Source organism: Tachyglossus aculeatus, chromosome 4 (assembly GCF_015852505.1).
Source record: "Tachyglossus aculeatus isolate mTacAcu1 chromosome 4, mTacAcu1.pri, whole genome shotgun sequence".
NCBI classification, from domain to species: Eukaryota; Metazoa; Chordata; class Mammalia; order Monotremata; family Tachyglossidae; genus Tachyglossus; species Tachyglossus aculeatus.
This window is the reverse complement of record NC_052069.1, coordinates 57,987,925-58,004,436: the sequence shown is the minus strand read 5'-3', so window position 1 is coordinate 58,004,436 and position 16,512 is coordinate 57,987,925. Positions and strand designations below refer to the sequence as shown.

The 16,512-nt window shown below is 42.3% G+C and overlaps 1 non-coding gene across 1 annotated transcript; it reads left to right on the top strand.

Annotated features, from left to right (window-relative positions):
* The first annotated feature begins 616 nt into the window (after positions 1 to 616).
* Positions 617 to 754, top strand: LOC119928031. The gene has a single exon (XR_005450990.1). It is a non-coding gene; the product is annotated as a small nucleolar RNA SNORA7 (small nucleolar RNA).
* Positions 755 to 16,512: the final 15,758 nt, after the last annotated feature.

Genomic DNA, 16,512 nt, shown 5'->3' with positions numbered 1-16,512 from the left:
TACAGTAAGCATCTCCCTACCCTATTCTCCCTCTCTTCTATATCATCTCTTTTTTGTTGTTGCTGCTTTTCTCTTGGCACCCCACCCAGGCAAATGTCTGTCATATCAATCATTAACCTTAAAAATACAGGCTCTTGTTTGGGGAAGCGAGGATGTACTTTCAGGGAAAACTTTTTTCTTAATTTTCATAATTTTAAAAATTGGATGACCTCCTGGGTAATTACAAAGAAGAACTTGTAATTTTAGAATGCCTTCCCCACCCCCATGTGCTTGGAGCAGAGACCATCTATAGTAATCCAAACAAGATGATATTCTGTAAATGAGAAAATCACATCCTGACAACATGAAAACATGCGCACACACACTCGCTCGCTCACTCACTTACTCACTCACTCGCGCTCTGTCTGGAATCCACACTCAAACCTTGCTTCTTGCTCAACTTACCTGAACTGTATTGTGGGATATTAGAACTGAGTACTTTTATTCTATGCTTCCAGACTTGTTCTCCAGCATCCACGCCAGAGTAATTAGATATCCCCCAACCCAGAAGGCAGTTGAAATTCAGCTGATTAAAAGAGACAAGGGAGGGTTTCACACATTTGGTATTGTCCATGGTCCCCTCTCAGGATCATACCTGGAGAGTTTCCAGTACTTTACCAGTCTCGACTATGGGAGGGAGAGTCAAGCAGAGGCCTATCCATTCCATTCCTAGCTCGGGCAGTAGCTAGCCGGTGGCAGGCAATCTGCTACAAGTCAAAACTCAGTTGTGCTGGGCAGCAGCCACATGGAAGAGAGTCCCGGCTCTGCCAGTTGTCAGCTGTGTGACTTTGGGCAAGTCACTTAACTTCTCTGGGCCTCAGTTACCTCATCTGTAAAATGGGGGTGAAGACCGTGAGCTGCTCGTGGGACAGCCTGATCACCTTGTAACCACCCCAGTGCTTAGAACAGTGCTTTCCACATAGTAAGCGCTTAATAAATGCCATCAAAAAAAAAAAGAGAGAGAGAGTCGAGGGCAGAGACTCAAGTTGACTGTGTGGAAGGAGGCAATGGTAAACCACTTTCGTATTTTACCAAGAAAACTCTTTGGATACGCTGCCAGAACAATCGTAGATGGAGGTGGGGTGTTCTGGGAGAGGTGTGTCTATGGAGTCGCTATGAGCCAGAAACGACTAGACAGCGTAAGACAAGACAGATTAAAAATGTATCACTCAGCAACGGTGGCTCCTCAAAGAGAAGGGTGACATGTGACATGTGACATGGACACTGTGTGTGTGCCTGTTTGTCTTCTGCCCTGCAGAAACTTCTTAGTATTCATAAAGTGATGTCCCTCAGAATATTTCACCATTTGAAAATACACAGCCTGCAATCCTGACAGGTCATTATTGCATATCATGCAAGGATCCAGTATTTGGCAAATTAGTTTTTACTTCACCTTCCTCCACCATGGAAACCCTCTGTAAATATGAGTTGAAGACTCCAGCTTCATTGTTCTAAATGTCCAGGAGAACTCAAAAGTCACCTGGTGGTTAATTTGCAATACAGGATGGGACTGACATAGGAATTTCTGCTTAGTTTAGAAGTGTTGATCTTGAAGTGCCTGTAAAAGGCAAAGCACATGTGGCTGATTATTGGGGACATTCTGGCATCCTGGTTTTACATTTTAAGATGCTATGCTGGCTGATGATTTCATTTAATGATTAAAACCAACTTATTGAGAAAAAAGTTAAATCATAAACACATTTTAACCAAGTTCAAAACATAAAGTGGAGGCATAAGGGGTTTAAAAAGCATAGGGAAAAAACATTCTAAAATGTCCAATTAGTTTCTAGATTCTTAGTCGGAGTCCAGATCACAACTAAAATTAAATTTCTTTAAGGGGAAGTCCTGCCTCCCTTTGGTGATGGAATATTTTGCCATGCTCCAAAAGAAAAACCCTGAAAATTGTTCATAATAAAACCTCTCGGAATGATTGGTCCTCTCACACTCTGCCATGATTTCAGTTTGGCCTCAGTCCTGACTATTACCACCTTCTTAGTAGTAACATAAAGCTTTATTGGTCCTCATCATATCCTTGCTAACATAAGCGCTTAGTACAGTGCTCTGCACACAGTAAGCACTCAATAAATACGATTGATTGACTGATTGATTTCCTTGCAGGCATCTCTTACAACTCCCTCTCGATTCTTGACTTTAGCCATGCCATTGCTCACTAGTTAGGGACTTTTGAGGCAGGATGCTAACCTCTCTCTCTTGACTCACAATTACAGACTCACAAGCGAGGTCACCACCATTATTAAGCTTATAATTTACACTGTGAGCAGAGAAGGTGTCATTTCATCATCCTGGTCTTTCCTAGCTCCTCACACCGTGCACTCACCAAGTAGGTGCTCAAGAACTGTTGCTCCTACTATTATTATGACTGATTTCTCTATCCCAAAATTTGCACCATCCAACCAACAGATCATCTGTAGTTTAGAGACTTGCCCAATCACTGTTTGTTGGAGCTTGCCAATTGCAATCATGGCGGTGCCTGCAGGTACCCTAATTCTCTAAGATCTTCATATCGAGCTGACAAGAAGGGTTAAATGGCATTTTCCGTATATTGCCTGAATTTCCTGTAATACAACCCAACGTGTCAGGTGTGTAAGCATTCTACTGCATGTTCCCCAAATACTTAGTACTGTACCAAGTATACAGTATTTACTAAGAACTTAATACGTACCAATCAATCAGTCAATCAATCAGTCTGATTTTTGAGCAGCAGAGAAAACAAGCCACAAAACAACGTCTAAGGAAGATTGGATCTTGGAGATTGGATCCTTCTGTCTCTCCACTGTTTCAGGTGAACAGGCCTTAATCAGGTTCTCAGTAGGAACACATGCTGTTATGGCTGAGGTTGAGGAAGAGGATGACAATCAGTTGATCATATTTATTTAGTGCCTACTGTGTGCTGAGCACTGAACTAAGTGCTTGGGAAAGTACAATGCAACAGAGCTGGTAGACCCGTCCCCTGCCCATAACAAACCTGTCAACCTAACGAATCAAGCAAAAACTCCTCACTCTCGGCTTCAAGGCTCTCCATAATAATAATAATGATGGTATTTGTTAAGCACTTACTACGTGCAATGAACTGTTCTAAGCACTGGGGGGATACAAGGTGATCAGGTTGTCCCACGTGGGGCTCACAGTCTTAATCCCCAATTTACAGATGAGGGAACTGAGGCACAGAGAATGAAAATAATAATAATAATAATGATAATAATAATAATAATAATGGCATTTGTTAAGTGCTTACTATGTGCAAAGCACTGTTCTAAGTGCTGGGGAGGATACAAGGTGATCAGGTTGTCCCACGTGGGGCTCACAGTCTTAATCCTCATTTTACAGATGAGGTAACTGAGGCCCAGAGAAGTTAAGTGACTTGCCCAAAGTCACACAGCTGACAATTGGTGGAGTCGGAATTTGAACGCATGACCTCTGACTCCAAAGCCCGGGCTCTTTCCACTGAGCTACACTGCTTCTCTGCTGCTGCCACGCTTCTGCTCCATCACCTCATCCCCTCCTACCTCACCTCTCTTCTCTCCTTCTCCAACCCAGCCCACACCCTCTGCTCCTCTGTTACTAACTTCCTCACTGTGCCTTGTTCTTGCCTATCCCACCATCGACCCCTGGCCCACATCCTTCCCCTGGCCTGAAATGCCCTCCCTCCACACATCCACCAAACTAGCTCTCTTCCTCCCTTCAAAGCCCTGCTGAGAGCTCACCTCCTCCAGGAGGCCTTCCCAGACTGAGCCCCCTTTTTCCTCTCTTACTCCCATCCCCCCCGCCCTACCTCCTTCCCCTCCCCACAGTACTTGTAAATATTTCTACAGATTTATTACTCTATTTTACTTGTACATATTTACTATTCTATTTATTTTGTTAATGATATGCATATAGCTATAATTCTATTTATTCTGACGATTTTGACACCTGTCTACATGTTTTGTTTTGTTGTCTGTCTCCCCATTCTAGACTGTGAGCCCGTTGTTGGGTAGGGACCATTTCTATATGTTGATGACTTGTACTTCCCAAGCGTTTAGTACAGTGCTCTACACACAGTAAGCACTCAATAAATACAATTGAATGAATGAATGAACAAAGACAGAAATCAGTTCAACAGGCTACCTCTGTTGTCTGCAGTCATCCTTACATCTTTAAGTGTAGGTTCTTCCCTCCCAAACCCTGCCCTCTCCCTGACTTTCCCATCAGTGTTGACGGCACTACCATCCTTCCCATCTCACAAGCCCGCAACCTTGGTGTCATCCTCAACTCTGCCCTCTCGTTCACCCCTCACATCCAATCCGTCACCAAAACCTGCAGGTCTCACCTCCGCAACATCACCAAGATCCGCCCTTTCCTCTCCATCCAAACCACTACCCTGCTGGTTCAATCTCTCATCCTATCCCGACTGGATTACTGCATCAGCCTCCTCTCTGATCTCCCATCCTCCTGTCTCTCCCCACTTCAATCTATACTTCACGCTGCTGCCCGGATCTTCTTTGTGCAGAAACACTCTGGGCATGTTACTCCCCTGCTCAAAAATCTCCAATGGCTACCAATCAACCTAGCATCAGGCAAAAACTCCTCACCCTCGGCTTCAAGGCTGTCCATCACCTCGCCCCCTCTTACCTCACCTCCCTTCTCTCCTTCTCCAGCCCAGCCCGCACCCTCCACTCCTCTGCCACTAACCTCCTCACTGGGCCTCGTTCTCGCCCATCCCGCCGTCGACCCCCGGCCCACGTCATCCCCCTGGCCTGGAATGCCCTCCCTCCGCACATCCGCCAAGCTAGCTCTCTTCCTCCCTTCAAGGCCCTGCTAAGAGCTCACCTCCTCCAGGAGGCCTTCCCAGGCTGAGCCCCCTCCTTCCTCTCCTCCTCCTCCCCCTCCCCATCCCTCCCACCTTACCTCCTTCCCCTCCCCACAGCACCTGTATATATGTTTGTAGAGATTTATTACTCTATTTATTTTACTTGTACATATTTACTATTCTATTTATTTTATTTTGTTAATATGTTTTGTTTCGTTGTCTGTCTCCCCCTTCTCGACTGTGAGCCCGCTGTTGTGTAGGTACCATCTCTGTTTGTTGCCAACTTGTACTTCCCAAGCACTTAGTACAGTGCTCTGCACACAGTAAGCACTCAATAATTACAATGTAATGAATGAATGAGTGAATGAATGAATGAATAGGTTGCTGAACACTGAGATTTCCAAAAATCCCTAGTTAGCAACTATTTATTGAAAAAAAAACAATTTAAGATTCTTTCTAATTTACTTTTTTGATGGCTAATCTACCTTTTAAAGACTTCTCATTTATATTTTTCCTTTCTTGGAAGCGTCTGTCTTCAGTCAGTTTTTGGCCAACTGTTCAAGCAGTGAAAGTGGCCAGGAAACCTAATTTGCCCAGAGATCATAACCTTGAAAAAAGACAGGATTAAAACACCTCCTCTCTTTGGTAGGAAGTGTTCTTAAATGGCAAAGATCACTGATAGATACTTAGACAGGAAAGAGAGTGGACAGTTATCTTAGAGCATCTATTTGCAAAAGTGGAGTGCAGATCGATAGCCTCTCTGGAGTCTTAATGGCATTTGGTTGGTCTTAAACATTACTGCCTTTAAGACAGGAGACAAGCAATAGTAGCTTGAGGAAAACAAGGAGAGGGTAGAAAGATTCTGTACAGAAAGGATTAAAGAACAGGAGAACAATAAGAAGAAAGCGACGTATGCCATTCTCAATCAAGGTACACTAATTCTTTTGATTTGTGGCACAAAGTAGACAGAGATGAATGAGGGTTTACTGTCCATAAGATGACACACAAAAATTTCTAGTCTTAGGATGGAATCAGAGTCATACTGAATATGAGCATACTTAGCTTTAGAAACTTCAGTTATTTCTAGGCAAATCATTATTCACCTACCCATGGGTATCCAGAGATGCTGCTATATGACTTCTATAAAAATGCGTGTCATCTTGAATTATATTGCTTTACAAAGCACTAACCTGGTGCCATCATCCGTTCCGAACAAATCATCTTTTCTATATGTTCCGGTTTTCCCACCCGCCTTAAAGTGATAATAATAGGCTGAGGTATTGGGAAGATGCTATGATTAAAGAGTGCAAAGATGCCAGTTGATTATGATTATTATATAAGGAGGAATAACAACCTAGCCATTCTGGAAACTTTAAATCAAAAATCTGCCTTACCTCGTCTTGACGAACCATTGTTCAAATAGTACTGGGCTGCACTTTATATTCTCAAACTGATTTTCTAGTCTGCTTTGAAATGATTCAGGTGAAGAAGTTCCTACCACCACTTGGGAAGCTATTCAACAGTGTAATGGGAGTCCCATTTAGGATATTTCTCCCTGTTATTCAGTCTAGTTTCCCCTCTGCTCTGTCTCATCTCATTACTTCTCCATTTCTTTCCTTAATATCACATTGCCAGCTTCTATCTAGTTTTCAAGACACTGTCATCCACTTGTCTTTTTTAGCTCAGCTGCTTCTCAAGCAATTCTCTCCTACAAAATCACTTTGCTTTGGAATGTATTTATCGGGTATAGGGTACTTGCTTGCACTGTTGCAGAATAAGGTTGCTTTGAATTTATTTGACTGTCTGGTGGTCTGAGAAAGTACAGACACACATCAGTGCAGTGCATTCTTGTTTTAGAAGGAAGAAATGAAATATGAGAATATAGTATTTTAGCCTGATTATAATATTTAAATACCATAGACTGTCCAATAGGTTGGATTTTTTTCAGGAAAAATTACTGAAAGTTGAAGCAGATGAGGCTTTTTACCCAGCAGGAAGTTGATGGCAGATATAAACACCTGGGGAATCATAGCTAATTCACTATAAAATAACTTTTAAAATGTAGCTCACTATATAGCTAATAGTATATAGCCTAATTCACTATAAAATAACTTTTGTAGAACATAACTTTGAACACCGATAGGCAAGGTAGAATCAAAGGTTCTCAGCCAGCAGTTTTTTTTTTTCCAATTTCGAAAGGCTTTGCTTTTATAAAAACACACATTCAATTCACCCAGCTCTGAGAAACTCTCACTGTCACCTATCAACTTCTTTATTTAGCTTTCCACAGAGGAGAGATCATGAATTTAATCCATTTGCATTTAAAGCCCCTATTGTACCCTAACCTTCCTATTATTTTCCTATTTTTACACTAGAAAAAGTTGAGAGACAACCAGAGCCCTTGACAAAAATCAGAGGCATGGCTGTTTTGTAAGGAGAGGTATCTTGTCATTGCTGAAAAGGGCAAGACTGTAAACAGATACGTAAACCTGGGAATCCAGTGTGCAATGGTTAGACCCTGGAAGTTCCCTGTGTTGTGACACCTATTTAAATGTTCTAGTCAGTATAGATTTAAATCCAATCACATTTTTCATGGAATGGATATGGTAACTGAAAAATGACTCCACCTCAGGTGTCAAAGAACTCCCCCTTTTAGACTGTGAGCCCACTGTTGGGTAGGGACTGTTTCTATATGTTGCCAACTTGTACTTCCCAAGCGCTTAGTACAGTGCTCTGCACACAGTAAGCACTCAATAAATACGATTGATGATGATGATGATGATGATGAAATGGTGCGCACATTCCTGTTCGCCGTCATCTATCCGCTACATTGAGTCTGTTACTTCTTCACTCTGCTATTCCTTCCTCCACTCACACCTTGTCACCTCCACTGCCATATTCCTAACCATGTTTAATTTTTTTGTGGTATTTATTAAGCGCTTATCATGTGCCAGGCACTGTACTAAGCACTGGAGTAGATACAAGCTAATCAGGTCTGGCATAGTCCATGTCTCACATGGGGCTTATAGACTTAATCCCCATTTTTATAGATAAAATAAATGACTTACCCAAGAGAAGTAGTGAAATCAGGATTAGAAACCAGATGCTCTAATTCTCAGGATGGTCTGTGCTCTTTCCACTAGGACATGCTGCTTCTCCAACGTTCATCCATCTAATAATAATAATAATAATAATAATGGCATTTATTAAGCGCTTACTATGTGCAAAGCACTGTTCTAAGCACTTGGGAGGTTACAAGGTGATCAGATTGTCCCACGGGGGGCTCACAGTCTTCATCCTCATTTTACAGATGAGGGAACTGAGGCCCAGAGAAGTTAAGTGACTTGCCCAAGGTCACACAGCAGACTTGTGGTGGAGGCGGTATTCGAACCCATGACCTCTGACTCCAAAGCCCGGGCTCTTTCCGCTGAGCCACGCTGCTTCTCTAATGCTCTTTCAAGATCCTTACAATGAGCTTACTTATGAGCTACCCACATGGAGCTTCCTTATACTGTCATGAGCGTACTGGGATTCAGAAGGTCAAAGGTTCTAATCCTAGTCCCTTCACTTGTCTGCTGTGTGACCTTGGGCAAGTCACTTCCCTTCTCTGGGTCTCAGTTACCTCATCTGTAAAATGGGAATTGAGAGGGAGCCCCACATGGAACAGGGACTGTGTCCAACCTGATTTGCTCATATTCACCCCAGCATTTCGTACAGAACCCAGTACGTTGTAAGTGCTTAACAAATACCACAATTATTATTATTTCACTTGATTTATGTGATGATATCTGGGAGTGCAGGGGGCTTTTCTCTCTGTACTTGGCCTCGACTCTGAGGACTTACTCATTAACATTTATTGAGTTTCTACTGTGCACAGAACACTCTAATGAGTTCTTGTAGCTCAGTGGCTAGAGCACAGGCTTGGGAGTCAGAGGTTGTGGGTTCTAATCCTGACTCTCCCTCTTGTCTGCTGTGTGACTGTGGGCAAGTCATTTCACTTCTCTGGGCCTCAGTTCCCTCATCTATAAATAGAGATTAAGTCTGTGAGCCCCACATAATAATAATAATAATAGCATTTATTAAGTGCTTACTATGTGCAAAGCACTGTTCTAAGCACTGGGGAGTTTACAAAGTGATCAGCTTGTCCCACCTGGGGCTCACAGTCTTACAGTATTGTCCCACATGGGACAATCTGATGAACTTGTACCTACCCCAGCGCTTAGTACATAGTAAGTGCTTAACAAATACCATCATTATTATTACTATTATTCTTGAGGGAGAAAGTACAGTTCCCTCTAGACTGTAAGATCATCATGGGAAGGGAATATGTCTAACAACTCTGTTGTATTGTTTTCTCCCAAGTACTTAGTACAGAACTCTGCACAGTAAGTGTTCAGTAAATACCACTGACTTATTGACTACAATAAAATGAATAGGCACCACCTTGCCTTCAGGGCATCTGCAGTTTAGTGGGAGAGAATTTGTCTCCCTCTCAGGCACTATTTCATTCACTTATTCATTCAATCATATTTACTGAGAGTTTACTGTGTGCAGAGCACTGTACTAAGCACTTGGGAAGTACAAGTCGGCAACATATAAAGACGGTTCCTACCCAACAACGGGCTCACAGTCTAGAAGGGGGAGACAGACAACAAAAGAAAACATGGAGACAAGTGTCAAAATCATCAGAACAAATAGAATTATAGCTATAGCTATTTGGATTTATTCATTCATTTTTCATTCAGTTATATTTATTGAGCACTTACTTTGTGAAAAGCACTGTACTAAGCACTTGGCAACTGATAGAGACAATCCCTACCCAACAATAGGCTCACAGTCTAGAAGGGGGAGACAGACAACAAAACAAAACAAGTAGACAGGCATCAGTAGCATCAAAATAGATAAATATAATTATAGATATATGCACAATATTAAAATGAATAGAATAATAAATAGGTACAAATATAGACAAGTTCTGTGGGGCAGGGAAGGGGGTAGAGTGGAGGGGGAGAGTAGGGGTGCTGGGGAGGGGAGGAGTAGCAGAGGAAAAGGGTGGCTAGTCTGGGAGGGCATCCTGGAGGGGGTGAGATCTCAGTAGGACTTTGAAGGGAAGAAGAGAGGTAGATTGGTGGATATGAGGAAGGAGGGCATTCCAGGCCAGAGGTAGGACATGGGCCAGGGATCAAGGCAGGACAGGTGAGAACAAAGCACAGTGAGGAGGTTAGTGGCAGCGGAGCAGAATGTGCGGTCTGGGCTGTAGAAGGAGAGAAGGGACATGAGGTATGAGGGGGCAAGGTGGTGGAGAGCTTTGAAGCCAATACTGAGGAGGTTTGCTTCATGCGAAGGTTGATAGGCAACCACTGGAGATTTTTGAGGAGTGGGATGACACGCTCAGAGTGTTTCTATAGAAAGATAATCTGGGCATCAGAGTGAAGTATAGACTGAAATGGGGAGAGACAGGAGGATGGAAGATCCAAAAGGATGTTGATGCAGTAATCCAATTGGGATATGAAGAGAGATTGCACCAACAATGTAGCAGTTTGGATGGAGGGGAAAGGGCGGATCTAGGTGATGTTGTGAAGGTTAGACTGGCAGGTTTTGGTAACAGATTGGACATGTGTGGTGAATTAGAGACACCAAGATTGTGGGCTTGTGGGATGGGAAGAATGGTAGTGCCATCCACAGTGATGGGAAAGTCAGAGAGAGGGCAGGGTTTGGGAGGGAAGAAAAGGAGCTCAGTCTTGGACATGTTGAATTTTAGGGGACAGGCAGACATCCAAGTGGAGATGTCCTGAAGGCAGGAGGAGATACAATCCTAGAGGGAGAGAGAGAGAACAGGGGAAGAGATGTAGATTTGGATGTCATCTGCATAGAGATAATAGTTGAAGCCATGAGAGTGAATGAGTTCACCAAGGGAGTGAGTAGAGATAGAGAACAGAAGGGGACCAAGAACTGACCCTTGAGGAATCCCTACAGTTAGGGGATGGGAGGGGGAGGAGGAGCCCGTGAAGGAGATGGAGAATGAATGGCCAGAGAGAGAAGAGGAGAACTAGGAGAGGGCAGAATCCATGATGACAAGGTTGGAGAAAATGTTGAGGAGAATGGGGTGGTAGACAGTGTCAAAGGCAGCTGAGAGGTCGAGGAGGATTAGGATAGAGTAGGAGCCATTGGATTTGGCAAGAAGGAGGTCACTGGTGACCTTTGAGAGGGCAGTTTTAGTGGAGTAGAGGGGATGGAAGCCAAATTGGAGAAGGTCCAGGAGAAAGTTGGAGTTGAGGAATTAGAGGCAGTGAGTGTAGATGACTTGCTCTAGGGGTTTGGAAAGGAAGGGTAGGAAGGAGATAGGGCATTAACCAGAGGGGGCAGTGGGGTCAAGAGAGAGTTTTTTTAGGATAGGGGAGATGCTGGCGTTTTTGAAGGCAGAGGGGAAGAAGCTGTTTGAGTGAGCAGCTGAAGATAGAAGTTAAGGAGGGGAGGACGGAAGGGGTGAGAGTTTTTATAAGGTGAGAGGGAATGGAGTCTGAAGCACAGGTGGAGGGGGTGGCACTTGAGAGTAGAGAGTAGATCTCCTCTGAAGATACTGCTGGGAAGGATGGGAAAATAGAGGAGGGGGTTGAGATCGGGGGGGAAGGGGAAGGGGGAGGGGTGACTTGGGAATGGTGTTAATTTTCCTAATGATGTAAACGGCCAGATCATTGGGGTTGAGGGATGGAGGAGGGGAGGGATGGAGGATGAAACAAGGGGCCTGAGGAGGGAGTTAAATGTCCCAAACAGCTGAAGGGGGTGATGGGCAAGGGTGTCAATCTTCTGGGGTTCTAGCCTGGGTCATGTATACTCTCAAGTCCCTGGTGGGATATAGGAAACCTATGTGGCCTTGGCCAAGTTACTTAACTGCTCTGTAACTCAATTTCCTCACCTGAAAAATGGGAATATAATGTCTCCTCTCTTTTAGACTATGTGGGGCTACATGGCACAGAGATTTTGTTCAATCTGGTATCTTGCATCTACCCTAGATAGGTAGATAGGGCACTTAATAAGGGATGAATGAATACCATTCTAGGCAGTTATAGTTGATCTTTTCAAAGATCATCTTTTCAAAGATGACCCCGCTTATGGTGAAATCTACTTATGAAAGTCTATGCAGCTATAATGGCCAATAATAATGTTGGTATTTGTTAAGTGCTTACTATGTGCCAAGCACTGTTCTAAGCCTGGGGGGGCGGGCGGGGGAATACAAGGTAATCAAGGTTGTCCTTCGTGGGGCTCACAGTCTTAATCCCCATTTTACAGGTGAGGGAACTGAGGCATGGAGAAGTTAAGTGACTTGCCAGAAGTCACCCAGCTGGCAAGTGGCGGAGCCAGGATCAGAACTCATGACCTCTGACTCCCAAGCCCCTGCTCTGTCCACTGAGTCATGCTACTTCTCAGTCCTGGCCTTGGGGTGCACACAAAAAGACTGTCCTTTGTTGGGCTGCTATGCAATGCTTACAGCGCCTGATGCCACATATCTTTTCTGGCACCTCGTCCCTCCATTCCTATGAATTTTTCTCTCAAAAAGAGCCTTTCTTGATAGTACACCATGCTGGTCTATCCTTAGCAATTAACTTCCAGTTTCAGATGAGATGTAGCATTGTCTAAGGCTTTGCTTTACCATGTCCTTAAAATATACCCTCTGCCTGCCTTGCTTTTAGTTCTCCAATTTCAGCTTGCCATAGAACACCTGTTGGGCTATCCTGCTGTCAGTCATTCTTTTCATGTGTCCGACCCTGGCGTAAATATCTTGAGGTGACTCCAGATGCTAGAAATCTCACTACATTCTGGAATTTTATTGTCCGTAAATTAATCTGGCCTTTTGCTACTGAATGACGCCGGCAGAACTGTTTAAGGAGCAGGATTTTCATTCATTCATTCACTCATCTGCTGTGTGACCTTGGGCAAGTCGCTTAACTTCTCTGAGCCTCAGTTAGCTCATCTGTAAAATGGGGATTAAGACTGTGAGCCTCCCGTGAGACAACCTGATCACCTTGTAACCTCCCCAGTGCTTAGAACAGTGCTTTGCACATAGTAAGCGCTTAACAAATGCCATCATTACAATTTATTGAGCACTTACCATGTGCGGAGCACTGTACTAAGCACTTGGGAGAGGACAAAACAACAATTAACAGGCACATTCCCTGCCCACAGGGGCACCTGTATGGGGTTCAGGTATCAACAGCTCTAGAGAAGATTGGGCAAAGAAAACAGAGTGAAGACCTTTAGCTAGTTCTGGAGCCTGATTCCACTGTGATGTTGCCAACTTGTACTTCCCAAGCGCTTAGTACAGTGCTCTGCACACAGTAAGCGCTCAATAAATATGATTGATGATGATGATGATATGCTTTGTTTACCATAGGTTGTACTGTCCTTCTATTTCTTGGCCATCATTGCTTCGTTGGTTAGTTTGCTGCCTAGATAATAGGATTCTGTGACAACCCTTAGCTCCGTGTTACCAATATGAATTTTTGGATGTGCCTCTGACCTCCCCGATGCAGTGTGATACGTCCTCTCAGTTTTCTTTAAACTATCATCTGGCCCTGAGGCCTGGCTGATTCATTAAAATGGTTTAGAAACCAGCCATTATGTTTTGTTACCTTACTGCCAGGTTAAAGCCACTCCACGATACGTACAACCCAGCGATAAGCCATTATTTTTGGACACTTTGACAGTCCAATAGTTCACTGCAAGATGCCAAGAAAGATGACAAACTTTGTTCTCTCCACCAGACACTGAAGTTGTGGGAATAAGAAGTCTTCCATATATTAAAAAAAAATGACTGAAGGAGAACCTATGTGAAGAAGTGTTCAATAGAGTTGGCCTGGACCAAGTACCTCATAAAACAAGAAGAAGTGCAGAATTCTACAAATTCATATATTTCATAAATTATAAAGTGAACTGATAAAGACTGGACAAACAGGAGACCAAACTCTCATTGCTAATTTATTGCAAGAGTATTTATTCTGTTGTTCTTCAACCAGAGGTGCTTGGAACAGTGCTCTATATACAGTAAGATACAATTCACTAACTGACTGACAGAGCTCTTGCTAAATATTGAAATTAACGTTTGCGGATTGAAAATAGGTAGAATTGGTTGAAAATGACTATTTCAAGCTTAGAAAAAACTCATCTCTTTTTTAGAAAATTCACATGCTGTGGACATTATGAATGTCTTAAGCACAATATTAATCTATTGTTTGGATTAATGGTTTATCTAGTTCAGAAAGTATATTTCAGAAAAACAATTGAGCTCATTAAAAGGAATCATCCCTTTCTGATGAACCAAAACGTTCCAAAATAAACTGCAATGCAACTTCATTTGCTAGTACAGCATACAGGATTTATTGTTCTAGCGAGTGAGTAAGGATTAAATTTTAAAAAGCTGGCCATCATGGGAAACAAGAGACGCCAAGTAAGCCAACACAGTTGGGGAGCATTTAATTCAAAATCTCCATATAATTTCCTTTTATTTAAGCCATTCTTAAGAAAGATCCTCCAGCTTATCACATGTGAAGCATAAGACTCCCATGATATTAACTTTGACATCTACAGAGCACTTGGGGAATTATATGAATTTAGGTAGCAGTGTCTGTTAGTCAGTGTTAGATTGCACACGATGCAGAAGGATTTAATCATGTTATTGATTTGTTGGAAAATATATTGGTTGAAAATCCCCAGGTATTGCTGTTGTCTGTGCATTCCAAGTTTTATTGGATCTGTGAGCCATTTTCCTTTTTGTTTAAACTTTGGCTATCTTCCAATGATTAAAAAATGGTGTTAAATGCAAAAGAATAGTCACTAATATTTCATTGATACAAACAGTTTTATTTACTTCAGATTTTGCTCTGCTCTATTCCTTCCATATTTTGATCTTATATTTTTTATATTTTATGATGGAAAATGTGCTAATGTTAGTAAAACATTTAAATTTATCATTTAAATTTGTGGACTGAAATGGCTAAAGAATGAGTTTAGGTCATTTAACTTTGTTGGATTATGAAGGCATCCTCTCAGGAAGCTAGTCTTAATTTTTAAGTTAGACTACAACTGATATCAAATTGAATTTGAAAAAAATTATCTTACAATTTAAAAGAGAAAGAGATCTACAACATTAAAACGTCTAATTTTGCTCTGTATATGCATATTCATGAATACTGACCTACCAACAATGCAACCAAGAAAATGTGGTGTTATCATGAATGGTTATTTGGTGGGGTATGCTTTTCCATAGATTTTCATGATAAAATGCATTCCAGAGCCACTGAATGAAATTAAACTCCTTCACACGCTATGTAAATTGTAACATTAAGCATCACTAGGTTGTTGTTTAATTTTTCTTAAAATAACTCAAAACATAACATCACAACAGTAACTAAAACAAGTTGCTACTCTTTTTCCCTTATTCATTCATTCATTCATTCAATCGTATTATCCCTAAACTATTTTAGTTTCTGTTTCCTCCAGTAGACTGTGACCTCTTTGTGGGCATAGGAAATGTCTACCTATTCTGTTGTATTGTGCTTTCCCAAGTGCTTAGTACAGTGCTCTGTGCACAGTAAGTGCTCAATAAATACCACTGATTGATTGATTGATTGTTATAGGATCATGACTATTTGCAAGAGGCAGAAAAAGTAGACACTTGTTTTGCAGATGTAATAGTGCTCTTTGAACTTGAGTGAAGAGTTTGACCAATTTAGTTTGAACAGCTGCCTTCTTCCTTTCATACAGCATCTTGTAGCAAGCTAAACACTATTAGATTTTAAACTCGTTGTGAACAACGAATGTGTCTGCTTATTGTTGTATTGTACTCTCCCAAGTGCTTAGTATACAACTCTGCACAAAGTAAGCGCTCAATACATTTGCTAGAATCTGACTGAATACTAAGCAACTCTGCACATCTTCAAATTTCTTTCTACATTACAGTCTCCTTCACTCATATTCACAACTTTGTCCCATTTTATTGAAATCAAATTCAAGACTTTGTAATACCAACATTTTAGCCAGTGGTGGAGAGACCATAATAAAGCAGTGGCATTTTTGAGTGAGGACTATTTCCAAGCACTGGGACAGATACAAGATAGTCAGGTCAGTCACTATCCCTGTGCTACACGGGGCTCACATTCTAAGTAGAAGGAGAATAAGTATTGAATCCCCATTAGACAGGTGAAGAACTTGAGGTGCAGAAAATTTAAGAGACTTGCCCAAGGACACACAGCAGGCAATGGTGGAAATGAGATTAGAACCAAGGTCCTCTAACATCCGGGCCCATGCTCTTTCCACTGAATCCACTGAACTGGATTTTCAAAGTCTGACAAGGTTCTCATTGAAAAATGATTTTTCTGAAATGAGATCTAATTAATTCACTGACATCTGATGCATCTAAGTCACCTCCCCAACTCATCAATGTCTTCAATTATCTTGCTCAGAGGTCTATTCGAAGCCTTGGAAAATCTGATACAACCTGTGAGCAGGTTCCTGTGAGCAGCAACCTGTGAGGTTCTTCTAAATTTCATTCACTGCTGATTGCTTGTGCTAGTCCAGCTCTGACACCTTGCCATTGACATTAAAGCACTCCATCACCTTGCCCCCTCCTACCTCTCCTCGCTTCTCTCCTTCTACAACCCAGCCTG